Source organism: Plectropomus leopardus, chromosome 2, assembly GCF_008729295.1.
Source record: "Plectropomus leopardus isolate mb chromosome 2, YSFRI_Pleo_2.0, whole genome shotgun sequence".
In the NCBI taxonomy this organism is placed as follows: domain Eukaryota; kingdom Metazoa; phylum Chordata; class Actinopteri; order Perciformes; family Serranidae; genus Plectropomus; species Plectropomus leopardus.
In genome coordinates, this window is record NC_056464.1 from 7,030,955 (window position 1) to 7,056,013 (window position 25,059).

A 25,059-nucleotide genomic window follows, 5' to 3' on the forward strand; every position below is an offset into this window, starting at 1 on the left:
ACCTTTGCTGTGTTTGAGCAAAGCCAAAGACAAATTTCCTCTGAGATGGACAATGAAATCTGTCTGTCCATCCGTTTGTTCGTCCGTCTGTCCCCAGTGTTTCCCCATTCTCTGATCATACCTTTTATACAGAAAGGCCAGGGGTCATTACTTTGCAATATTCAGTTATACACAGTAAAAGGTGCTACTATGGTGGTAGTTTCGCTGGAATTGAGTGGTTACCCACTGTGGAGTACCCTGGGAAATAAAATCCTCAGAAACTATAATTGGACAGTTAACTGAACAAATAAAATTTTAGATTATCCACATAAAAAAAAAAAATAGAGACTTTAATTTTGGTGCCGGTGGGAGGCTGGAAGACACTGAGAGAGACTCATGACCTCAATATTTCTAAAATCCTGGCTATGGTTCTGCATGGATTATATAAAAAAAAAAGTAAGATTATAACAAGTAGTCATACAGCAAAACTGTAGTGCACTAAATTTAGACAGGTTTCAGGTCCATACTGGAACTCATCACAGACCACAGCCCGGCTGACAGCTGTCTCCTGATGCTGACAGTGGAGGGGATGCATGCGAGCAGAAAAGGGTAGAAGCTCGTATATATAGAGGAGATGCTTAGTAGACAGCAAATACAAAAGTCACAATTCCTGCATTCTGTCATTTGATACAAATCTAAATTCAAAATGACCCCGATGAGTCAGAAATGACAGTATGAGAGCCCCTGACCGGCAGTGGTGAGACGCCCTTCCCACCTTGTCATTTCCAGCTTGGATGTCCTCTCCACGTCTGTCTGTGGGTCGGAGGTTATTGGATAAATTGATTTCTGGCTGACCTTTACTGCCCACTCCTCTGATGCAAAGAGTTCTTAATGATCTTGTGCTGTCAGAGGTGCTGAAATCACACATCCCTACTGAGACTATTAGTCTACAATACACGGGCTGGCATTATGATGAAAACAGTGACGAGTGTTGACATTCAGCAGCTCGACACAACAATGTAAACACCTGTTAATGTAATCCAATACAACAGCCATGCAGTGAAAACTGCCTTTGTGAAGGCTGAGATGCGCCGTTTTTCAGAGACCCCAGAGTGATGTTCATGAGACACTGTGGTCAGTTTTAAAGATGCAGTTTTTGTATAATGTATCTACTGATAACAATAACAATCGATGATCGATTAATCGGTCGCTAAGAATTTAATCAAACATGTGAAATTAATTGATTGCAGTGTTGATTGCAATGCAGTGCTGTCAAAGTATATGCAATATGTTGCTGTGAGCTTTGGTTGAGGAAAAAATACATTCAATAAGCAAAGTTTTTATGTGTGTTTTTTTTTGTTGTAATGATTAATTGATTAATCGATGGTTAGTTTTACCAATAACCCATTAAGAAAAGTGTTCAGGATATGCACCTCTAGTATCTACTCTATTGTTAGATGTTTCCACTATTTATGGACTTGAATATAGTATGCTTTCATAATGCGATGTAACACAACATCGCCATAAATGACACATCAGCTAAACTGATATTATTGGCTAATTTCAGCTTTTCAAAGATGTTATAAAAGGTTTGGCGGCTCATAAGTAACAAGAAACTGCAGTATGTAAAGATATGTTAACAGTTTTTAGTTCACTGTAATATAATGTAGTGATAACTTCCTAAAAAGAGTTTGTTGGCTGCACTTCTATAAATCAAAGTCGTATTTTTCTTACTTTGTTTTTGGTTAATATTTTTTGTTGTAATGACATTTGAATTTGTCATCAGTGTTGTTATGGGGTTTTTTTTTTATATCCAGTTTAATGTTTTTTACTGTAAAGAAAATGCAGTACATATCATATAAGACCAAATTCAAGCGATCCTTGTGAAAAATCTTTGTTCGCTCATTTGTATGTGATTTGTGTCCACAAAAAGTTAAACGGCAGAGTTAAACATTTTTAAAAGTACATCTTCTCCTTCTCCCTCATTGAATAATTCATAAATTTTAAATCTGCAAGCATTCTGTTATTTTCCAAAAGTGAAACTTCTGGACACAAGATGTGATATGTGCACTGGAGATTTAAACCTTCAACATGTTCAACATAAGTAGGGTATTGGACCAGACCTTTTTAAAAAACATTTGTTTTGACATTTCACAGCTGTGATTAATTGGTGAAAAGAACAGAGCCGTCATACATGATATGAGTAACATCTGTGCTTCTCCTACCATGACAAATCTGTCTGTTGTGAAAAAGCCCTATTGGCCTCCAAATGAGTCAAAAATCCACTCAGCCATCTAAACTCAGATCTACAGGGTCAAACATTTAGGCTGCCTGAAGTAACAGGAAGCATGTTTCTGAGGGCAACTTTTCCAGCTACACCTGATGTGCATGGATTTAGGTTTAGTTTCAACAGTGTGGGGGTGGGCACATATGAAGCGGAGGTTTGGGAGTCACCAAAGTTTTGAGCGTCAGAATCAAACACTTTACACATCAAACATCAAATTTCCTGCAGTCTAGTGAATGTCTTTGCATCAATTGATGGTGTAAATGTGTTTAATTTTGTCAAAATAACAGTCTTCTTCTACTTCAGTGTTTTTGTTTGGTGAGACAAATGCACATGTACTAAATTTTGAGGGGGTCGTGTTACCTGCATTTACCCAAAAAATCTACACTGAAGATGTGGTCTATAAACAGTCACATGCCAATAAGGCTACCAAATTCCACAACTAAATTATATTTATTATGTTTTTATCAGTATAATGCCAAAGGTAAACACATGGCAAACATACATTTTTTTTCTTTTCTCTCATTTTTAATAAAATCATTTTTTTTATAGAATCAGTAGAACTTAAAACAGAAAACCAACAATCAACAAATGTCTGATGCTTATTGAATTTTTATCTGTATAATGCCCAAAGTAAACACAAAAAACATTTTCTATCTTTTTCATTTTTTATTTTATTTAGAAAAAAATCAGATGGAGGTTTGCAACATGCCAGAGCTGGGTGGGTACCGGTGGGGCCATTGAAAGCCTTTGTAATGCAGTCCATGGACTGAAATAACACAGGATTGTGGTTTTGTGAACTTTGACTGGTAAAATGAATAAATGTTTTTAATGAAATCTAAATATTTGATAGAATTAAAATAAATACAAAATTTAACCACAACCAAAATTGATAAATAAATGAGTAATCTACACCCAGTTTACAATGTTTTGATCGACTGACAGTTGCATGCAAATTAAGCTTCCAAGTCAACATTTAAATTATGTTTATATGTTTTTATCTAAAGTAAATACATGAAAAATAAACTTTTTCTTGGTGCAACATGCCAGAGCTGGGTGGGTACGGGTGGGGCCAATTAAAGACTATATAATCCAGACCATGGGCTTTTTTGAGGCAGGACAGTGCTTTGGTGAGCTCTCGCTGGTAAACTGAATACATCATTTTAATGAAATCTAAATATTTAGTATAATTAATAGAAATTAAAAATAATTTCTATTAATTATAGGACTAAGGACTAAAACTGATAAATAAATGAATTAATATTTTTTCTACACATCCCAATAGGGATATTAGAGAATATTAGGCACATCATCAAAGTCTCTACTGGATCTATAGTGAACTGTAGTGTATTTGGTCTCCTCTAAATGTGAGCAGTGAGCAGTTTAATGCTCCCCTCTGCTCCGCCGCCTCCTCCCACTAAAACCTGCTCATTCTGAAGCTTGGGAATAATGTCGCTGTCACTGTTTGGGGGGCTGGGGAGCGCTTTAACCCGGTCACAACGTAGGGAAGTTGCTCACGGTTTTTCTGCGTTGCCATGGGGTTTTGTAAAACCTATTGACTGCGATAGGATCCCTTCTTTTCTTTGAGTCTGTCTTTGTGGAGGAGGAGGAAGAAACCGCTATTACTTTTTCTTCCTCCTCCAGAGGCGAGGAGGCGGGGGGAGCGATAGTAGCATCCAGAGGAGGAGGGAGGTTCTCCGGCTCAGACCAACTGCGAGCCTCCGCGGCGCTACGTGAACAGTCAAACCTGCCTCTGCCCCTCTCCTTCCAGCGCTGGGGAAAAATTCAACTTTCTGAAGGGCTGTCGCGACATGAGTTGCTGCTGAGGGTGAGTGTTTACATTTTTTGTGTTTTCTTATGTGAGAAAAAGAGTCTATTTGAACATTTCCCCCTGTTATGTGTTGTTAGTTGTGGCACTTGTTACAAATTTGAGCTAGCTTTGAACACGGAGCTCTTAGTTGGTATGTGAGCAGGCACCTGTGCGGACTATTTCATGTCAGGTGGTTGAATTTTGAAATTTAAAAGAGGGTTAGTGGAGGGGGCAGTAGTCACGACTGCTTTTATAATGAGTTATCATGAGTTGAATAATAACTAGCGTTTAGTCATAACCTGTGAACCAGTGAAGGGCTAACCTAGCTTAACCAGGTTTACACACCTTGCAGAAACGATTTTTTCCACTTTTTTTTAAACATAAAAATAGAATTATGAAGCTTTCACACCGTTTCTAAATTAACTACTTGGTACAAGGCAACCAGAGTTGATACTATGAATTGATATCATTCTGAGAACATAGTTCATTCCCCCTTTTTTTGATGTGACTGAGTGTGATGCCTGATAACCATCAGTGACTGGAGATCACACTCCGCCATCCTTCTTATTTACCACTGCACTGCCCATTACACAGTAATGATCTCAGCCTGCTTATCAGCCGCTCTCATGTTGAATGCTGAACCGCAGGACTGAATCATACCTTGTCATCCAGTGTGGTGAATAGCATTATCTCTTCTCTATTGGCAATAACTGCCTAAATTTCCCCTTGCTGATGTGATGTGTCAGGGACTGGGGTAGTTCTGTTTAGTAGGAAAAATATATGAACATCTGTGTGGAAGTCCTGCTGATGGCTGAAATATATGGAGCGCAGGTTGAGAGAAATATGTAGAGAAACTGTATATGCAGTTTCAGCAGATTTATTCTTGTTCTGTGAAAATGTAAGTGGCATCACGTGGCACTGGAAAGGAGGGATGCATGATATGGATTTTTTTGTAAACTGATATGTTAACAGACCTGCTTCTACTGGCCATTACCTGGTACGATGAATTACAATTAACTGCTTTTCAAGGCTGATAACTGATACTATAGCTACTAATCTCCTAATGATAATGATAATCACAGCTTCTCATGGCCTATAAATGATAGAATAACTGATACTCATCTGCTTGTCGTGGCCTATTTTTGATACTATAGTATAATTTTTGTTGGTGTAAACCGATGCGACAACTGATGATTACCTGCTTCTGGCCAATAACTGATTTGATAATCAGTAAATATTTGCTTGTGGCCAATAACCGATATGATAACTGATAGTTTGCTTCTCATGGCCACTATGATAATCGATAATACCTGCTTCTCAAGGCTTATAACTGATATCATAACTGATAATTACCTGCTTCTCATGACTGATAATTTATAATGATAACTGATAATTACCTGCTTCTTATGACTGATAATTTATAATGATAACTGATAATTACCTGCTTCTCATGACTGATAATTTATAATGATAACTGATAATTACCTGCTTCTCATGGCCAATAATTAATACAATTACTGATAGTTTCCTGCTTCTCACGGCCTATTAGAGATAATTACCTGCTTCTTATAGCCAATAACTGATGTGTTAACCTTAATTTCACATTTGTATCTCAAAATAAAGTTTATAGCCTGTAGTTTATGCACACTCGAGGGTTAGAAAGTTTAAGATGTTATGAAAAAATATGGATCATTTAATATCCGTAGCCCTGACCTGACCAAATCTAATAACATCACTATTGATTACACAAAAAGACAGAAATCTTGAGGCCCAGTGTTACTGTGTTCTTGTCTGGTTTATATCAGTTAAGTGTTTAAACTCCACAGCAGTCTGAGGTCTCTGTCCCAAGCAGGCAGGTCTGTGTCACGTCTGCTGTAATAAATGTCTGTATTGTCATGCTGAGTTTTCATGAACACATCCGGGTGCCATCTCAATGTCTCAAAAGTTCAAATGGTTCCTCACATGGGCCTCCAGGGGAATGCCTTGGGGGATAGTCTGGATTTTTGTGACCCATCCACCACCCCTATTTGCCTCCTTACAAGACTGTTTTGTTTACTCCCGTCAGCGCATTGGTTTGTGAGACTGGCCTGTGGAATAATACATAGTAATAGAAATTTCTAATTTTTGGCCTGATTAATATTGTGCATTCCTGCTAAAAACACCACTGACAGTCTAGTGTTTAACTAGAGAATAAGACAAAGAATTTGTGATCATTTGTTCCATCTCAATTGACAGAAACTAACAATGCATTTAAGAGAAAGTTGTTTGCACAAACTAAACCCTCTTTCTTTAATCCTTCTCCACAGTTGAGGAAATTGCTCTTCATTAAGTGCATCTCTGGTGCACAAGTGTAAAGCGTGCATGACAAGATTAGAATGACTGATGAGGCGGCAATGAGTGCGATTAAAAGCGCATTATAGTGACATTAAAACCACAAGCTCGGTGTTGTGGTTGGTACCTATAGCTCTGGTAATTGATGGGGAATGAACAGTTGTGCATCAGGCTGGTGTGCTTGACGTGTTGCATTTTAAGACCAGATATATCTCACGTGGTTAACACAGTGATTCCCTCAGTATGAATATTTACAAGGTATGCAAATTCCTCACACCCTGTGTTGAAGTGCTGCAAATTCAAATGCTGGCTTCCTCAGTGTTGTTGTCTCATTATAGAGTATGCCTTTGAGGGAATCCCAGGAAACACAGAAATGTTTCATAGTTTACCCATAATTTAATATTTGTATTCCTTTTGATGCTTTCCTTTTATTGTTCACAACAAAATCAGCTTGGCCTATTTTGTCTGTGGAATTTTCCATAAATGAAGATTGTTTTAAACACATTCTTGATAGAAGTAGCAGTACTTCTAATACTTATCCTGCTGCTGCTTCATGTTAAACACAAAGACCTTCTGAAGGTCAGACTGCCATTAGCGAATGTAATCATGTCAAGCTGCTCCTCAGAAGAGGAGATCCTATTTGTGTTGTCATCCCATCAGGCCAATCCATACCCACATACGTTCTCCAGCGTTCATAGCCAGAATTATCCCACGTCAGGTACATTGGCTGATTTTCATTTCTAGGCCAAAGACAAGAGCCTCTAATGGCACTTGTCATCACACGTGGTCCCCAGCCTCTCTGTATTCAGGGCAGTGGTGCTTTGTGTCCAGAAGTAGGTCGAATGCTTCTCACCAAACAATTTGAGCAAGAGCCAGTAATTGGACAAGCAAAGCGTCGACCATCTCCCAGCCGGTCCATGTCAGCCAGCCCTCTCGCCACTTAATATGCAGCTCCGACCCAACGCATTTCATGGACCTTTTTCATCCTTTTGATCGTTTAGATTACAAAATGCAGGAAACAGGACATCCTTTGTAGCTGCAGACAGACTCATTCTTAATATGTTAGTTGCTGCCATACTCCGCTGCAAACAAATGTCAGCTCACATGTCGAGTTTGTGTGTGTCCCTTTTTCATCATTCTGTATGGTCTCTTTTTATTCAGATGTTTTTGCGGGTTCTCGAACACAGCTCAGGCAGAACTCGTCATGAGTTCCTTTTTTCCTCAACAGTTTGAGGAGTTTGAGGTGCAGGGTAGATCATTGATCTGTTGACCAGATCAGAGCTGATCAGATTATATCAGTGGATAAGAGGAGGAGCTGCTGCAGAGTTGAATGAATGCAGACTTTTAGACCAGCGCAATTAATGCTGTAGTTTCACTTTCACTGCACCCAGCATTCTGATGCTCTGTTTGTGTCCAGAGTATGCTCAGTACTCCGAGAGTGTGGTGCAAAGTATACCCAAATGGGATGCCACAAATAAATGAATATGTTGAAAACCCTATAGTTAAAGAACAGCATGAACAATCAAAATGACAGAATTAGGGTTCGACAGATTATCAGCCTGGCCAATTATCGGGGCCAGTATTTTATCTGCATCGGCCTTTAATTTATTGATCAACAGTAACATTAAGTAATTAAGAAATGCAAAAAAATGTCAGCATGGGAGGGACTTTTCTTTTAAAACCTCAGGGACTTGTTTTTATTTACTAATTTTTCATTTAAATTTCCACTTGACTTATAAAAAAAGTTGCGGGGAACTTGCTGTGTATGATGTTGAATGCTTCTGTTTTGATTAAACATTCATTTGCTAACGGCATTTTAACAAAGCTTTCCCTTATGAACTACTGACAATCAGTATCGGCCCTAAAAAACCAATATCAGTCCACCTCCTGACTGAAGTGTAGATAGACTGTGCACAGGTGAAGAATATGTATCCAGGAGGATACAGAGAAACTTCAGGTTTTGCCAAACAGACCTCCTCTCTGCCATGTAAACCTGGAAAGAGAACAGACTACACAAACTCCAAAGAGACATAGCTCAAGCACAATATTCACTCAGGTAGGAGTGAAGGAAAACAAATGCAGTGAGGGAGGCAGGAGGAGAGGAGAGGCTGAATCTCCTGGAGGACAGAGATCTAGATCCAAACATGTGGAATGAGGTTTAGACTGCCAGGAGGAAGAGAGAGAGAGAAAGATAGAAAGGCCGATGGTTCAGCACAGCCTGGGTGAAAAGAGAGGACAAGGAGAAGCAGCTAGAGAGAGAGAGGAGAGGCACACAGCTTGGATGCTGATGTGCTTGTGGCATACAAACAAACAGCGGGTCAGTGAGATGCAGGGTGTTTTAGCAAATTTGTATTCTCATCTGCAGGACAAACTAAGGATGAACTCAGCTTAATATATTCATTGCGATTGAGACGGACCCGCTGAACGGCTAATGGTAACAGGCCTGAAGTAATGAAGGAATAAGCAACAAACTAAAAGTTTGAAGTTTTGATTTAAAGGCGTCAGCTGTCTGAGCCAGACTGTCTGATATAAGCTGGGAGGAAAGGGTTAAGATAGAAAACGGCCCCTCAGCTTGTTGACTTCTTTTTAACTCCGGGGACAGACGGGATGGAGTATGAGGTTTAAACATGGACTGTATGAAATAATGAACATAGCTGCAATGATGGTTGTAGTTTGTGGACTCCCATTATAAGGCCTTGAGTTTGACATTTTTGCCGTTGCCACCTTGGATTTTTGGAGCCAGTAGTGACCATGTTTGGATGAGAGAATGGAGACGACCCTGACGCTAGCTGCTTGCTTGGTTAGCATGGCGCATTTACAGCTATATTTAATAGCACTAATGCTAATTTTTGCTTCTTTTTTTTAAAATTAGCTTTAATGAACCGATTGAAGTACCAAAGTACTGAAGTCACATCAGATAGGGCAATGCTTATACTCTGTAAATCTATAATCTATACATTTTTACGTTTACATTACTTAGCAACTTGTCAGTGGACGCAGCATCCTTAATTATGCATCTATCTGTCTGTCTACTAATTTACTGTTTATCAACTACATCAACTATATATATATTGTTTGGTTTGGTTTAGTTTGGTTTCATTTCATTTTGTTTTTTTTTTTGTTTTTTTTTACCAGGCTGTATTATTATTATTTCTGCTGTGAAGTTGGGCATTTTAACAGATGGATCGGTGTGGATTGGCTTGCTCTTGGAGCCAGCCTGAAATGGCCATTAGATGGACTGCAGTTTTGGCACTTCCTCATTTGCTACATTTTTAAGCCCTTAAACTTGCGGTTTGGGTTTAAGATCAGATTACAGTTTTGTGAGTCATAAAAAAATATTAAAAAGCAAAACAAAAAACACACCTTAAAGTCTGCTCTGGCATGGATACAGAGCCAGTCAAGGCAAGCTGCAACATTTTGAACCATTAGGACTTTTAGCACTAGAACAGAGTGATGATGAAAAGTGATGAAACACCTGAGCTACACCTCACTGTGCTGTTTTGATCTTCTGTGCAAGCATCTCAAACTAGCAGTACATTCAGAGGCAGAAAGTGCAGTGAACTTGAAAGATTTTTGTCGTGCGTGTGTATGTTTGCACTCACAGTATGTGTGTGCACTCTTTTGTCCTGTGCACATGAGAGAGGTGGGAGTTGAGAGTGAAAAGAAGGAAAAGGAGAAGGGAGAGACAGAGAGAGCCCTGTCTTTGTGCCTGCACTGTACACCTGGCCTCCAACAGAGCAGACTGAAAGATGTATCAAGCTTCAGTGTGGCCGGGGCGCCCAGCCTCAGTGATGTATGGGTGCAAGTTGAGCCAGGGAAGACTGAATTGTCCTTATATGATTTAGAGTGTTTCTTCTGTCTGCAAATCTGCGCATTTAAACCACTCTCAAATGCTGGTCTGTGTCTGATCCGTGCACAGTCTGTAGCATCTCTTATCAGCAATGTAATTTCAGGCTATGATTCGGTCTGTCAGATTGAATCTGGAGAATCAGATGGCTATTAGAGATTAGAAACAGCAGTCTAACAACAGTGCGCAAGAGTGAATTGCTGCATCAGACTAATTATCCATTGAAGCTACCCTGTTATCACCCTATCTAGAACTTGCTGCTGATGCTTAAAAGTGATTTTAACAAGAGTTATGACTATGTGAACAGGTACACTGATCCATGGATATAAAGTGTAAACCTAAACTGTGATAATGACAAACACCACATGATACAAGGCGGTGTTGAGATGTTAAGAGTGCGTTTCCCGGAGTGGCTGGCAGACATGTCGGGAAGGTGTGGAGCCTAGCAAGTACCCAGGCCCCCTAATTGAGGTTCAGCTCAGGCTCCGGCACTACAAGCAATTACAGTGACGACTCATGCTCCCTGTGCTGCAGGCAGAGTTGAGAGTGCTGCAGCGCTGGCGTACCTGAGCCCTCCTCTTTCATGTTTGTCACCGATGACAGGCGGAAAAGGCAAATTCCAGCCAGTATGTTCTGGAAATGTGTTTGGTTACATGAAATATTCATTTCCATGCCTGCTCCTCTGGCAGTGTGCATATTTATTTACCTGATTTTTTTGTGATACCTGTAACCGCTTCAGAGGAGAGAGATAGACGAGTGTTGGGGAGTGACTTCCTCCATGCTGATGGGGGATGGAGAATGCAAAGATAAGAGGTGCTGATCATCAGAATCAAGGTTTATTTCTTATTTAACAGGCCACTGCATCACCAGGGCCACTGGGTGAACATGATCAATGGCGTCTCGTGCTGCACGGACAATTAATCAGTAAAGCTAATACTGAAGGACAAACCTGCCGTGAGGTCAGTGTTATCTCATATGTTCAGCGCTCCTTTTCCCAGCAGGAGGGGATGAGAGGTCAGCAGCCAACACTGGCGATGTGTTACGCACGCGTCCCCGCCTGAAGCTATAGATTGGCCTGTCATTGTGCTTTTTCTGTTGTGCCGAGGCTGCTTTCTCAAAGCTGGAAACATTTCACCCAGACATATTATTTGCTGCAAGACTCGCAAGCTTTTCATGTCTTTCATAACGTCTTGTGTTTACAAGTCATCACTCAGAAAAAATAAGAATTTCTTGTTATTGTTACGTCCGAGTGACAACATTTACACACATCCTCCACTTGCTGTGTTATTATACGTTCCTCCGGGCTGTTTGTGAATGTGTTTTTTATGGGAATTTTCACTGCATTGACAGTGATATGTACTGTTTTTCTGCCTCATATTGCTTTGTAATTTTTATGTTTAATTAATCAAATTAGATTATGCTCACATGAAAACCGTAAGCAATAAAGAGAGCCAATAAGATGGTGTTTTATGGGAGAAATTCTAATCCCACAGTGCTTGTCTGTCAGCTTCAAACTCATTTTCAAATTGTATTGTCCCCATTCTTGAATGCCGGTTCAGATTTATAAAGCTGCTGTTAAATCACAGCACACATATCGTCTAGATTCAGTGTTTGCGTTCAAAAGCTTGGTGAAAAGGGCAACACAACCATACGATTCTCAAAGGAACAACAAAACATGACAGCTATGCCTCAAACAGCAAGAAGTTATTGCCCTTAAGTCACTGGGATACAGGGATGATTTCCATTTCAATTGCGGGCTCAATTTGGGATAACTCATGCATACAGAGGTAAGGCGTACAAAGAACGTAGGAATAAAAGTGACAAATGTAGAGAATGGAACAGAGGAGAGCGGTATCATTGGCTTTGTGTCCCATGAAGGGTATTGTGTGTGGCTGCTTGGATAAGGTTACAAGGGGACCCCTGGGACTTGGAAGTGAAGGGCACCGAGGATGGAGGAGGACACATGCGACAGGCAGGGGACACAGAAGACGTGCCGGGACAGAAGTGAAACACGCCTCATGCTATCATGCTGTGATCCTGGTTCTATTTTAGTTAATTTGATGGAATTGTCCATCATGCTTTCCCACACCTCAAATTGTTTGTTAGCAAATTGCAGTCCAAAACCCAAACCAAAACACATAAAAACAGAGCAGCAGTTTCTCATATTTGACGAGGTGAAATCAGCAAGTCTTTTGCATTTGAACTTAGTGAGTGACTTAGATGTGAAATGATTCTCAAATGATTTAATCGATAAATTTCTTTGCAAGACATATTATTAATCCCTAAAACATAACTTATTTGCATAGATATCCAATTGCATGTGCATATAGCAAGTAGCAACCTCCCAGGATGAAAAAATGAACCCAACGCGTTCTTAGAAGAATCCAAATTGGGGATGTCCCAAATGTTGAATTTGTGGCTTCAACATGAGTCCACAAACAAACAGGTGACATTATAGTGGCTCATCATTTTTGTATAGTCTATGATATATAGTCAACTAATTGCCTTTTCATGTTACATTGGTGCCACAGCCATGGAACTATAATCATTTTTAAATATTGACCAAAATTGTGACTACCAAAAACTGTTGAATACTTCATCTTTGCTAAGAAATTTCCTAATAAAACTCATTGTTTTGCTGATTTTAGGCTATATTTTATCCATCCAATGTTCTTTAATGGCTGCTTTGTCTTCAGTATGTATTTGAAAAAAATAGAGGAAAGGGTTCTATTAAAAATCAACGTACAGCTCTGATCTGAGGGTGGCCTTGTTGTGCTTTTTAGCTAAGCATTGGCAGTGCTAACTTGCTGATGTTTTGGCAGGTATAGGTGCATGGTAGTATCTTCTTATTACAAGGTAGAGTCAGTCAGTAGAGCAGTGGTGGTTTACTGTAAAAGTTCAGAAACGTAAGTGGGTAAACCTGTACACCATACCCTCCACTTCACCAGTGGAGCAGGTCATAATCTTAAGTACTGGACAAGTGAAACTGTTGACCTGATGGTGCCGTGACATCAAATGGGGATCCCCAAAGGTATAACAAATCACTCTGAGGAGGGATGAATGCCTGCATCGAATTTTAGTGCACCCAACAGTTGTTGAGATCGTTTACTGAAAACCATTAATATCAGAATAAAAGTGGTGCTTGAACAAATGTCAGGGGATCAGGAACATCAGTAGGCATTATGAACATTTGTAAAGTTTCATGCCGTTCAATCCAGTTTCAGTCTGGACTAAAGTGTTGGACTGACAGACTGACATTGCTGTCCACTAAGCCATGCTGCTAGCAATGCTAAAATATGAAAAAAAAGATTTGTTTTGATGTTTGGAAGGTATAAAGACATTTTTCACAGCAGCTATTTTGACGCGTCATAGCAGGAAAAGCACAGGAGAAACACATTTTGTCAATGTTGCCTCAGTTCCATTAAGTGTCCCAGTAAGCTATGGCAGTGAGCCAGCATGCACTAAACAGAGCTAAGCACCAGCTTTATAGTAGGCTGTCATGTATAATGTTTACACCTGAGATTTTCCTGCTATTTCCCAAAATGTCTGCGCTGAAAACGGTCAATTAAAGTCATGCAAGATATCACTGACAAGTGCAGTTTCAGATTTTTTTCTTAACACCTTCAATTTTCTTTGCATACTGCATACTAATCACTGTCAAAGTGATGTGGTACCATATAAATGTAGACCTGATCATTTGTATGAGATAATGCGTCCTGTAAGTACTGCGGCAGTCCGTCTAGAGGTACGGTAATATATGACAGTGTGACAGGGTATGCAGCGAGGGCAGCCATGCTCTAGGTCCAGAGGCCTCCCCTGGGACCTCATTACATCGTGTTGGGCTCCGTTGGGTGCTGTAAGTGGACTGCTGGGAGCCCCAAGCCAGTGCAGCTCCACGCACGGTGATCTGGTGTGAACATGCGGGCCTTGGTGTCTGCTCTGCATAGTAAAAGCCTGTTTACTGGCCCAGTGAGAGCCTGGAGTCAAGTACAGCACTGTCCTGCAAATGGAAGATTAGAGAGCAGATCAAGCATGATTAGAATCATAAAACAAAGAGGATGTGCTGCCAAGTGGTCAATTTGCTAAGTTGGCTAACACATGAACAAGAAGTATAATCCTTTTTAGGTTTTCTTTTGCCACAGCTGCACTGACCATACCGTTGAAGTATTTTTGCTGCAAGGGCATGGCAGTCCTTTCTATGTGTCAGAATTTAATTAATGTCATCTTAGCTAACATTTATGGCAGTTTTCAGCAAGTGATAGTTTGTGAAAGTCTTTGCAGTTGTCCTCTAGGGTCTTCCAGAACTCAGCATGTCTATTTCTTAATGTACTCACCCCCACATCGAGCAAATGTTGACTGAAAGAATCTTGCCAAGCTGGTGCGAATCCAAATTAATTCATCAGCTTAGGAGAGCTCCACTCTCCATTTTTACAAGTGTGACCCGCAGACCACCAGCTATGAACCACAGACCTTCTTGACCTCATTATTTTTACAGCTCCAGACTTTTTGGGCAGAAACCAAGACTTCTTGCAGAGCACGTTTTTACGGCCTCATATCAGATTGCAAACGATCTCACCTTGTAACATTTTCTGTGGTTTACAGTGAAGTTCTAATGAGCATCGGGGGATGGTTTTGCTCCAGTCACAGGGTCTCATTCTGGTCAGGTAGAGCTATTATGATGTTGAGGCTTAAAGGAAATAGCTTTGTGCTAAATTACCGAGCATTTTAGTCACAAATTGAGTCATTTGGGCACACAAGAGGACAGTGGTAGGGGTAAATACTGTTTAATTGCATTAGCTAATCAGTGTAATGCAGGCTTTCCTGAACACAACTGCTAGAGTCAGGCTAATTCTGAGTGTAGTGCTCATTATGAAATTCCATCTGCTATAATTGGAATTATTTTCCTGTTAGAAAATAGCATGCAAGCACTGTAACATAGTAGCTTTGAATTTCTCTCTCAGGGGAAAGTGAAGTAGGTAGATTAAAAAATGTTTTTACTTTGATAGCTTTTATGAATATTATGCCTTTTTATCCTCATTTGTAGTATAGTAGAAAATAGATTACAGTAGTAAAATAGTTTCACTGTTAGACTGACCTGAAGTTACCCCTACAAGTCTTTCAAGGTTTTTCTTGAAATAGCATCAGTGCCTTGTTCCTTTACAGAAACACAGCTGCAGGGTCTTTCCATCTGCCATGATCCCAAGAGCAAGAAAGCTTTGTATTTTGTGTACTGTGTTGTATGAACTGAGTTTCTCCAGAGCAGAAATACAAATACAGAATATCTGCAGTAAACTCGTACAGTAAACCTAACATAATGCATAGCCTAAGACGTAAATCTCTTAAAGGGAGGGGGGAATGAAAACAATGATGACATTGTTCTGTCACAGAGGCAATGCATGATTAACAGCCAAATGCTAATTTACTATGTTGGAGCATTGGAATATGTTGGGGAAAAAAACAGATGTTTATTTCAGAGTAATCCTGCTGATATTAAGAGGAACAAAGACTTTATAGATAAAAATATTGCCCTGCGGCTCAATAATAAATTCTTTTGGTTAGTATGTGTATATTTATCAGTGTGGCATCCTCTTATCTAGGGTTGCAATTGTATTACTCTTTCTTCCAAATTGTTTCAGGCAGACTTTTTGCATTATTTTATGCTTAAAGAACAACAAAACAACACATAGGAGAGACTCATTTTTCCTCAGCCGAGAAAATAAAATGTGGTTCCAGTAAAATAGCAGACATCTGCAGGCTATTATGAGAGTCTGGGTTAGATCTGGTTTGGGTTCAATACATTCTGCAGTGGTTCAGGTCCTGGTCAGGTTAAAACAGAATCCACATCGGTGTGAGCCAAAATTTTTGAGCTCTATCAAAATTCTTGCATATGAAACCCTTTCACTGTGAGAGCTTTGCCAGTTTGAAATGGCTTAAAGGCTTGAAGCAATGGCTTTGAGAAACAAAAACAGATCAATAGAGGTGATCCTAGAGAAATCCTACTTTGATATCCCGGGCTTCAGCCTGGAAATGCTCCCATCAGTCTTCATGTGACATATAACATAGCATTTTTGTCTTTCTCTGTGACTTTTTGCTAACCCTTCCGGTTTCCTGTAGTATGTGTCACAGGCCAGAGGTTGTGTGTGTCATCTTCCACGGTGAGGTCGTCAGAGTGGTCCTCTGTTGTATGACTCAACTTCAGCACCGCAACTCCTTGAGATACGGTACTGTAGGCAGCTTGTTGTCTTAAACATTGACATTTGCATTTAAATTGACTTCACGCGGCCCTGATTTATTTTCTTGAGAGAGTGACAGAGTTTTGTCAGCGGCTTTGCCTCTAATTCTCTTGCATCTGCCACAAGTATGATAACAGAAGCAGGATTATTTATTCGGTGGAATGGTAGTCCAACTTTGTTTCATGGTGTGCTGTAGCCACACACCAGCCGCAGACCACTTGTGTCTCACAAAGTCTTTCAGAAGTGAAGATTAAATTCTGCTCAGTCATGCGTGATGGCTTTTCTCGTGAATTAATTGTAGCTGAGAAAAAAATATTTCTTCACATTGGGGAGAATACAGCATGGTGTTTTTATGAACTTTGAACATTTTCGTCACATTTCTTGAACCAAGGTGAGGACCACAGTACAACAGAGCTCTGTCGCTATGGGGCTCTTTGAACAATATATTGCCGTTGAATTTTAAGAGCCTCACTATCCCTTCAGGTTCTGTATTGGTACTCAATCAGACAACAAAGTCAAGCTGTTCAGTATTGGTTTGAGTTTAGATGTCTAAACCCAAACCAATACTGAACAGCTCGACTTTGTTGTTTAAGTTAGCCAGATAGCCATTTGAGGCTGTCATTTAGCCCCGTCAGTTTGTGTGAGCAGCTGGGCGAACTCTTAAAACTGTCCCTGGTAAGGAGCTCACACTCCTGCAGCAGCAGCTGCAACTAGGACTGTCTTGAATACCAGATTTTGGGGCATCAAAGCATTTGAGGGGATAAAGGAGTGGACAAAGAAAAAAGAGTACTTAGCAAGAGGACTAAGCTGTTACTTGCAGTTTTCCAGTGATTTACCAAGCTTGTAGATTTGTGGTATTTTTTTCTGGCATATCTGACACTTGACTTTTTGGGAGTCATCTCTGTAAATTTTGAAATGATTCTAGACACCTGACTTTTTCAACATCTTGCTCGCGCATCTGCACACCTGTCATCTACAGTCCAACTGTCAGAGTAACTATCACTAAGTTTAAATATCTCTGTTTGAGAATAACTAATGATTCATGTTGAAGTAATATTAATCATGGGATTTCTGGGATTATGGTATAGAAAAACGAAGCCTCTGAATACTGATTTGGACATCGATTATTATGGCAATGGTCCAAGCTTTAAAGCTTTTGGGTCAACCCCAGGTATAGCGCTGACAGTCTATGGTGTGGTGAAGTCAACTGCAGTGTATTGACTGAGTTGGGTGTTCAGAGCACCAAGATGCCACCAAAAATTTGGAAAATATGGCTATACTACACACCACTCCATTCACATAATGGGCATCATATAAAGCACTTTATTGGTATCTGCATCACTTAAAGAGTATAGGTGCTGGTATCATTTTTTTTGTTTGTTTGTTTGTTTTTTTAAATAAGACCCAGTCTTACAATCCCTTGTGGCTCCTGTGTCACTACAAGGAGATTAACACCTGTTTAGCATCTGTTTTCCCTTGAAAAATACATGTATTAATCTGAAACCCTTTCTAGTCATGTTGATGTCACTCCTGTGATTTATCCACCCTACCAAAATAGTCAGAACACAAGACTGCCAGCTCTGCAGGGGTCATGATAATTTATGGGACTGCGGCGCTCATGGGATGACAGTTTGACACAGGATGTTTGCGGAGATCACCTCAGAAAACACATATAATTGACACCATTAGCCTTGAGGTCTGTCAGTTTTCTGACAGCTGATGGATTCACGTGCACCACCCCCCACACCATCGATAACAAATTCATACCTCCTGTTTTTAGACCATTTTACACCTCAGTAATCCCTTTCTAACAACCACTCGCCCCAGCTGAGCCACAGTTTGCACCCTGTGTCATGGATTTGTGAATTATCCTTTTCAGAGCGTGAAGTGGGTGAGGCAGCGGCCAACATGCCCTCGTGAAAGTCTGTCCACAAGTCTGATTCCCCCAGGGTGCACATTCTTGTTGAACTGGTGCTTTACAGGCCCCTTGGCTCTGCTGTGTGGTGTAACTCACCTGCTGCAGAAACATTTGGATCATATCCTCAAGCAGCGAGCACTCCCCTGTTCACCATTTGAAGGCAAACCAAAGTTACAGATGGTTTCGCTTCTTCCTGTGGTTCAATGGAGGAGGTGTGGAGGGTTTGAAGGTTACACGCAGGTCTTCCTCCGTTGTTCCGTGTCGAATGTCATTACTAACACACAGAGGCCTGGTTAATACTTGAGCCCCTCTTTTGCTTCGCCACCTGCAGTGTGATGGGATTTTAGCTGGGGTCGAAAGTGTGCCAGAAGCAGCGCTATTAACCCCTGTGCATTGTGCCTTTCTATGAAGGGCAGTCCTCTGGCAGACACTTCCCCTCTTCATAATAGAACAAGAGCGCATTCCTTCCAGTGAGCACGGACATACTTTGCTAGCTCTCAAAGAGCTTTCATGCAGATATTTGCAACAGTGGACGCTCTTTTCTTTCCATTTACACAACCCTCATTTTTCAACCCTGTTTAGACCAAAGCTGCTCCTCCTTCGTGTTGGTTTCAGCAGTCTCAGTCATGAAGTAAACAGCATCCTTCCTCTCATTCGCTACACAACCGCAGTGTAAAGAGCTATTCAAATAGAGTTGAAAAACAATGGGTCTTCTCCAGTGTGTGTGGGAGTGTGTCTTAACTTCACAAAGAGAGACGGATGCTCATTTTGTACGTTGACAGAGGCATGTTAGCATCACAGTGAGGAGAGGAGGATTTTTTCAAGCAGTTACAGCTGTAGTATTTTGGTTTCCTGCACCAGGGAGATGTAAAGTACTTCAGAAACACTGTTTGCACATTTTATTTTAACACTCTGTGTTAAAGATAACAGCACTCTCGAGAAAGAGTTGGATATATTATTCAAATACATATATTATCACTCAGAAATGTGAAAAATGTCAAACCCAAAAGCATAAATACATATTTTTACTCTAACCTATAGTGCTGTTTATCAATCATGACCTTTTTGTTGTAAGTTGTCGAGTGTTGGAGAGCCCTAGAGATGACTGCCTTCTCTCCAACATAATGGAACTAGATGGCACAAAAAAGAAAAAAAACTTTTGAAAAAGTAAACAACAATATCTCTTTGCAGAAATCATGACCCGGTTACTTAAGATAATCCACAGACCTTGTTGTGAGCAGTTTCCTGTAGGAACTATTTTCTGTCGACTCTGGCTTGGTTTTTTTGGGTTCATGATGCTCAAAAGAATGTATCTGTGGATTTAAAAAATGTCTCTTTCCCAATGTAATTCTATAGCAAAACGAATTTTGGGGCCAAAAGGCATCACACGATGAGACCAGTAATTATAATTCCACTGTTTGGCCACAATGAAAATTGGCACACTCCCTGGAGGCCTGCTGCAAGCTCACCTAGTACCACTGAGCTAGTTAATGTTATAGCCCAGCCTGTTTCAACAATGTAGGTTTAAAATCAAGTATAGAACTGAGTCATACAGAGGCAGGCAGCAAAAGTGCAATGATTTATTGTCCAAAAAAAGTAATAACCTGAGAGAGTCCAGAGGAATGCAGGTAATGGCAGAACAGGCAAAAGGTTGAAGTAAATCAGAAACACATCCAGAACACTAGAAAACTCAAATCTAGGGGAAAAATGCATCATGAGGAAGAAACAGCTCAAACAAATGATTAAAAGAAACACAGACAACAAACTGATCAAGAACAAAAGAACTGGGCTCACTCCTCAAATCCTCATAGTAATGACACATGTAAAAACAAAGACAGATTACTAAAAGAAATCTAAAGATATTTGCCACGTGGTCTTAAACAAAACATTTTGGGGCCACTGGACACCAAGCAGCACAGTGACACAGCGGGGGAGGATGCCGATACCTTGCTCTGGCACAAGCACAAGCCTCATCCATGAGTAAATGCACTCTTTCTTCTGTGCTGTATTATTCTTTGCAAGTGTAGTTTGGTAGAAAGAAAATAGTTCTTGCACCAAACTGCTCATTACAAGATCTGTGGATTATCTTGAGTAACCAGGTCATGGTTTCTGGAAAGAGAGATTATTGTAGGTTTTTCAAATGTTTTTGTTTTTTTGGCACTTTGAGCACCACAAGCCAAGTGTCATCTAGTTCCATTATATTCAAGAGAAGACAGACATCTCTGCAGCCGATATCTCCAACATTTGGCAGCTCACACCAAAACATTTTAGAATGACAGACAGCATGACAGGTAAGAGTGAAAAATATGTTTTTGTAACCGTCCCTTTCAATTTTTTCAGAGGTAAAAAGAGAGATCCTGTCTCTACATGTAAAGATAGTAAAAGATAGTTACAGCAATGGAATCTCAAGCCTTTGCACAACTTGATAATAAATGATAATGATAATAATAATAATACATTTTATTTATAGAGCGCTTTTCCAAGAAACTCAATGACACTTTACAGAAATCAAAAGGATCATAAAATATAATGCATTAAATTACACAATAAAAAACACACAACATTGTAATTCATATGACTGTAATTAGATGTTAAAGCAGTTTTAAACAGGTGGGTTGTGATGAGTGATTTGAACTGGGAGAGGTCAGTGCAGTCCTGGATGTGTTTGGGTAGAGAGTTCCAGAGGGAGGGGGAAGCCCTGGAGAAGGCTCTGTCACCCCTTATCTATAATTTGGCAGTTACGTCACCAAATGTCCATAGAATATGCATGAACTAGCGGACAGAGTGAAGCGGATTTGTACACTGTATTTATCGTTATCTAAGATGATGTGGCTGACAGTCGAGTGCCATTTAGTTCCATTATATTAGAGAACAGGCAGACATCTCTACGACTTATATCTCCAACACGAGGTGATTCACACCTAAACAATCTAGATTAATAAAAAGCACTACAGGTAAAAGAAAAAAATATGTATTTTTGTTTTTTGGGTGAACTGTCCATTTTTAACATTTTTGAGTGAGGTGTATTTGAATAATATATCTTACTCTGAATTTGGGGGTGAATTGTCCCTTTAAACTTTTGGAGTTGTTTTTTGAAAGTTTTAGTCCATCAGTGATACACAATGTCGCTGGCTGTTGGAGCTGTAATCTAAATTCTCTTCATGGTTTTCTAACGCAGATGGTAGAGCAGCTGCGATTGACAGAATTAGTCAAAAAAGGATAAAATAATCTACTAGGTCCGGAAGCCCCTCTCGCATCATTATGTGACTGCATGCTTATTACCCCAGAGAGATGGGAAAAATACTGAATATGTGGTGTGAGTGATGGATATTCTCCTACTGTATGGAGGCTGTCAGCGAGGTGGTTCAGATAGCTGGAGGAGCATGCTGTTGCTGGGAGTGTGCTCGTATTGCCAGTGGAGTCACGTCCGTCTGTCTCTTTTCTGTGAATTGTAAAATGGGGGCCAATACTGATGAAGCCAACCATAAGCATAGCTCTAGGTGGGGGGATTCCATTATAATGCTCAGCCTGAAAGGACCCCACACTGGCTCCAACATGAACCAGAGGGGGATTTGTTTTGCTCAATAAGTGGTGAAAATGGTATCAAAAATGGTTTTCCCCCCACACAGTGGCTGATTTATAAGTCTGCGTGTCTCTAGTTTCCCTGCTGCTGTGTTATAAAGCTGGAGGTGGGGCTATTAAACTGATGGCATTGCTTTGCTTCTCTGTCACTGTCAGTAAATAGTACCCATTTAGTCTGCTCGGGTCGGCCACTGCAGCCTTTGATTTTCTGAATTTGTAGATGCTTTTTCGTTACAGTGCTTACTTTTATAATAAGATAAGGCTTAAGCAGAGTAAAACATTTACATGAAAAAAGAAGAGAAAACAGGTTTGATCAAAGCTGCATATGAATAAGTGCATCAAAGGGACATTGTTCTAAGCCATTTGGTCCCCGTCTTGACCCAGTAAACGCACCAAGGCTACTATCTACAGAAGAGCATGTGGGAGAGTCCGTCCCACAGCTCTGATACCCAGAATGCCGAGCACAGCAAGTCCACAGCCATCATCATTAGAGCCGCGCTGCTGTGGACACTAATGGCTGTCCCTGTTCTGCTGCCTCTGCACATTCAGAGGGCTCATCTGAGACTTGAGGGTGTGAACACGTGAATTAATTCAAGAGAGATGAATTTACGGTCCCTGTTCCCGCTTTCAAGCCGAATTCACTGTAGCGAAGAAGTGCATTAGCAGTGACGTCGTCTTTCAACCAGCCTTCCGATGATGAAAGGAGGCTAATTGGGGAGTTTGTCCTCGTTTATCTTCATTTAAAGGCTGGAAAAGATGCTGTTGTTTACCCGTTTCAATATTGAGAAGAGGGGAGGCGGGAAGGAGGGACAAACAGTGGCGCCAGTGTTAAACTGGGGGATGGGGCTGGTAAAATTGATGTACTATGGATTGTGCTATCCCTGGACTCCCTAATTGCGTTTTAAGATTTCAAAATAACCGTATGAGCACCTTCAAATGGAAAACATTCCAGCATCAAAAGGTGAAGTAATACATGCCTGAATGCATATTTCAGTCGAATTAAGATTTATCACCTCTATTTCTCAAGAAAGTGCTAAATGTGATATTTGAAAATCAATACAGGGTCATGACAAGGCGCATTCATCAAGTTTGTTTATTTCTTCAGTCATGGTGCAAAGCTTTACATGGCCATCTTTTTCCAATTACATGCAAAGGCGGACATAGTCAAACCCCCTCTCTGTTGGTTTTTGCAGTTATAGATTTTCAGCCATCCAAATGAACTGTTGACTGAAGAGCCTGCAGTCATCATTTGCAGCCCTTTTCCCTGGTTTTAGGCAATCATTCCCTCCTCCCTGCAAATGTACACTTTACAAATCAATAAGCTTTCACAGTAATTTAACTGTGTGCCCAAGAGAGCCTGTGGTAAATTCACTGTATGTCATAGAAAAAATGCCACGTGATTTCCTGTTGTCCTTGTCACTGAAAAGGCTGTTTAAGTGATGTCATGGCAGAAATTATATGTTTTGTTATGGCCTCATATATTTATTTTATTCCATGTAAGCCAGGGTTAACCAGACAAGAGGAAGAAAAATAGCTCTTGGTTTCCTACATTGGTTGGTGGATTGATCAGGATTTTGCCCCAGATAGTGCATGATTTATACTTGACTTCTGAATCCACTGTGATTCTGGTAAATGGGGCTTCATCGATGATGACTGGCCCACTGGCCGCGCGCTACCTGATGCTGATCAATACTCATATTGCAGGAGATCAATCCCCCAGAGGCTGGGATCCCCCCACTGCTGCATTTCAGTTGGAGCCTGGCCAAAACTGTACTTCTAGAGGCCAGTGCAGATGATAAAGATTCTACAGGCAATATATCAGCTAACATTTCTTTAGTTTTGATGATCAAGGAGTAAAGACAAAGAGCAGGCTGTTTTACAGCTAAAGAATTAACATACTTTTCATGTTCTCATCTGTAATATACAGCTCTGCTGACTCCAATGGCTATGTATTATGATACATATCTGTCTTCATTAAGCCAATATCCGCCAATATGATCAGCCTGGCCCTAATCTTTTGGTTTTAATCCTATTACCTTTGATTTCTGACCAATAAGGGTAATCTCATTAGTTTTATGGAAATGGCAAAACCAAAAATAATTAGGTCTGCTGGCAGGGGGCTACAGTCACTTGTCCAAGGTAGTTTAATTGTAGTTGAATCTCTCTGAATGTCCTCTGACAACCTTGTCTTTTGATATTGTTGCTATCTGGAAATACAGCCTCAACATGGTTGCCAATTAGATGTGTTTTAGGCATCCTGGGGATTGTTATAGATTATAAAAAAAAATAAAGAGGGATGTTCCACAGGAACACACTTTGTATCTCTTAAGCCCCTTTTACACTGCCTGGTCAAGGCAGGAATATTGCACTGTTATGCTGCTTCGCCCTTTTGAATAACAGGCTGGATCGCGGAATGGGGGGACTAAATTGTCCTGTCTTTGAGCTGCCACGGTTAAACGTCATAATCTTCACACCCCATTTGCTTCCGTGATACCAGCATGCTGTCTAAAATAGCACATTTGAGCAGCATGATGTTTTGCAAAATGCAAAGGCATCATAAAGAAGGGAGTTAGTACCAGCCCTATAACATGATCTCTGTGTAAAAAGGGCTTGTATGACATGCTATCTAGAGACCAGACTTTATCATTTTAAATCCTTGCAGCACAAATATCCAGTATTAAATCTTGTTATTGTAAAGTACAAATATATCACAACTTCCACCCAACATTTGAAAACATCTCTAAAACTAGATGTATCAACATGGATTTACAATTGCTTGTCAGTGACACTATTTCTAGTTCACTTGCCATTGGATCAATTGCGTTTTTCAGTAACCTCATTCTGGATCAGCGGCAGAGCGCCCGAGCACCACACACAACTGGTGATGGTGATCAAAGCCACCTATTGAAAACTGTGTGCATGTTGCTAAGATGCAGTGTGGCAACCATTGTTCATCATTAAGCAGGGCTGAGGTGTATGCATTATGGATGATGTAGTCAATTCAAATGTAACACATAAACTGTTAAAGGCTTGTAGATGAAAGCCAGGATGTCAGACAGTGAAGAGCCTGCCTCG

General features: G+C 40.4%; 1 protein-coding gene across 4 annotated transcripts in view; it reads left to right on the forward strand.

The window, feature by feature from the left end:
• Positions 1-4,040: 4,040 nt before the first annotated feature.
• chl1b (cell adhesion molecule L1-like b) overlaps positions 4,041-25,059 on the forward strand; it is a 90,287-nt gene continuing 69,268 nt past the window's right edge. For all 4 annotated transcript variants that reach the window (XM_042499211.1, XM_042499228.1, XM_042499220.1 and 1 more), the window contains exon 1: positions 4,041-4,091. The gene's annotated coding sequence lies outside the window, so the exon portion shown is untranslated. The remainder of the gene's footprint in view (positions 4,092-25,059) is intronic.